The sequence below is a fragment of the Myxocyprinus asiaticus genome, chromosome 28 (genome assembly GCF_019703515.2).
Source record: "Myxocyprinus asiaticus isolate MX2 ecotype Aquarium Trade chromosome 28, UBuf_Myxa_2, whole genome shotgun sequence".
NCBI lineage: Eukaryota > Metazoa > Chordata > Actinopteri > Cypriniformes > Catostomidae > Myxocyprinus > Myxocyprinus asiaticus.
Window position 1 is genome coordinate 45,850,059 of NC_059371.1, and position 2,500 is coordinate 45,852,558.

At 41.6% G+C, this 2,500-nt stretch overlaps 1 protein-coding gene across 1 annotated transcript in view; it reads right to left on the minus strand.

Moving 5' to 3' along the window:
* The window catches only part of LOC127419555 (tyrosine-protein kinase Tec-like), a 20,236-nt gene that overhangs the window by 14,504 nt on the left and 3,232 nt on the right, over positions 1 to 2,500 (minus strand). The window lies entirely within an intron of this gene.

The window sequence follows — 2,500 nt, forward strand, 5'->3', positions numbered from 1 at the left end:
AATTAAATGTTTCTTTTGTTTTTGACAAACAGAAAGCATGAATCTCGTCTTTGGACACAGAACGAGTGAAACTCTCAACACACAGTGAAAAGATCTCTGTGCTAATCTGAAAAATAACCAGCCAATCGGAAACATTAATGTGAATAGTGTAAATATCGCTGTATGGATCTCAAGTATCGACACAGCCCTAAAGCTAACAACACAATACTACAATAAGCATTCAAATACATTGATTACAATAGTCTTTTTAATTAGATTAGCTATTCTTCATTAAGTTCATATGTAACGAGTGCATGTTCTGATCGCTTCTTTTCCGTAATCGATGATACCGGTACCTGTTCTGTTTTGTTTTTCTGAATTCCATATTCAACCGTTTATTTCAATTTTATCATCAAAATGGTTTCTAAATAAATGAATTCATCAAAACTTTAATCAAATGAAAACAGAACAATTAATACTAACCCTGATATTAATAAAATAATAATAATAATAATAATACAGAACCTCACAGCACAATCCAAAATAAAACACTGGAGTTATTTTTGTCACATATTTTTGTGTTGCACAATAGAGCATCACATATGTGAGATCTTGATTAAATATAATAACATTTCTATTGATTAATTATTATTTTAGTAGCAGAATGTCACACAACTATACAGTAGTGATATATTTCTGTCATACTTTTTTTTTTTCAGTCAAACTGAGCTTTTATTTTGGAGTGAGGCCCTTTCTGTTTCTGTGTGTTTTTGATGCTAGCTTCTCACCGCAAGAAAAGCAGGAAGTGATCATCCCTATTCCCTATGCTCTATTCCCTATTCCCTATTCCCTATGCCCTATTGCCTATGCTCTATGCCCTATGCTCTATGCCCTATTCCCTATGCTCTATGCCCTATTCCCTATGCCCTATGCTCTATTCCCTATGCCCTATTCCCTATTCTCTATTCCCTATGCCCTATGCCCTATGCTCTATTCCCTATGCCCTATTCCCTATGCCCTATTCCCTATTCTCTATTCCCTATGCCCTATTCCCTATGCTCTATTCCCTTTGCCCTATTCCTTATTCCCTATGCTCTATGCCCTATTCCCTATGCCCTATTCCCTATGCTCTATTCCCTATGCCCTATTCTCTATTCCCTATGCCCTATTCCCTATGCTCTGTTCCCTATGCCCTGTTCCCTATGCTCTATTCCCTATGCCCTGTTCCCTATGCCCTGTTCCCTATGCCCTGTTCCCTATGCCCTGTTCCCTATGCCTTATTCCCTATGCCCTATGCCCTATGCCCTATTCCCTATGCTCTATTCCCTTTGCCCTATTCCCTATGCCCTATGCTCTTTGCCCTATTCCCTATGCCCTATGCTCTATTCCCTTTGCCCTATTCCCTATGCCCTTCGAAGACTTTGACTTAGACTGTGAGCGCTTTCAATAAAAGGTGTGGGTCTCAAAAATAAGGGTCATTTGGTACTCACTATTTATTTGTTATTTTTTTATCCCCTTTTCTCCCCAATTTGGAATGCCCAAATCCCACTACTCAGTAGGTCCTCGTGGTGGTGCGGTTACTCACCTCAATCCGGGTGGTGGAGGACAAGTCTCAGTTGCCTCCGCTTCTGAGACCGTCAATCCGCGCATCTTATCACGTGACTCGTTGTGCATGACACCGCGGAGACTCACAGCATGTGGAGGCTCATGCTACTCTCCACGATCCACACACAACTTACCACACGCCCCATTGAGAGCGAGAACCACTAATCACGACCACGAGGAGGTTACCTGATGTGACTCTACCCTCCCTAGCAACCGGGCCAATTTGGTTGCTTAGGAGACCTGGCTGGAGTCACTCAGCACACCCTGGATTCAAACTCACGACTCCAGGTGTGATAGTCAGCGTCAATACTCACTGAGATACCCAGGACCCCCGGTACTCACTATTTCAATAATCTTACTGTAAATGCTGTTTGAAGCGATCTAACAGCACGACTATCGTGACTGTTCTCCCCTCGAGTGCCCTTTGTAAGGTGATTCATCCCGTTTGGATGGCAGTGCCAGTGTGATTATTAAACTACAAAAGGCTGTGATTTAATTAAAGAAATGTGTAGTCTGTATGTGCTGAATGCTTCAAAGTGAATTATCGCTCTGCTCGCTGTCATCTGCTACAAACAGAGCGTGCGATGACGCTCATGATGGTGTTTTCCGAGTATAAGCCGAGGATCTCTAAAAGGTACGAGCACTTTGTGTCTTTATGTCAGCACAACACCGGCTCCACACATTCACAAGTGCTCACATATGAAGCACTCAACACATGCAAACTATTTATTTATCTCATTAAATCGCATCTTTGCGGTTTAATAATCACACAGGACGAATGATGAAATCACACGACTCGGCCAGTTTGATAAACACGCCAAAGTGCTGCTTCAAAACAAGCTATTTTTTATGTTTTGAAGCTTCACAAAGCAGTGTCCATCACTAGCCTGCACACATATGAAGCTATAAAATACTG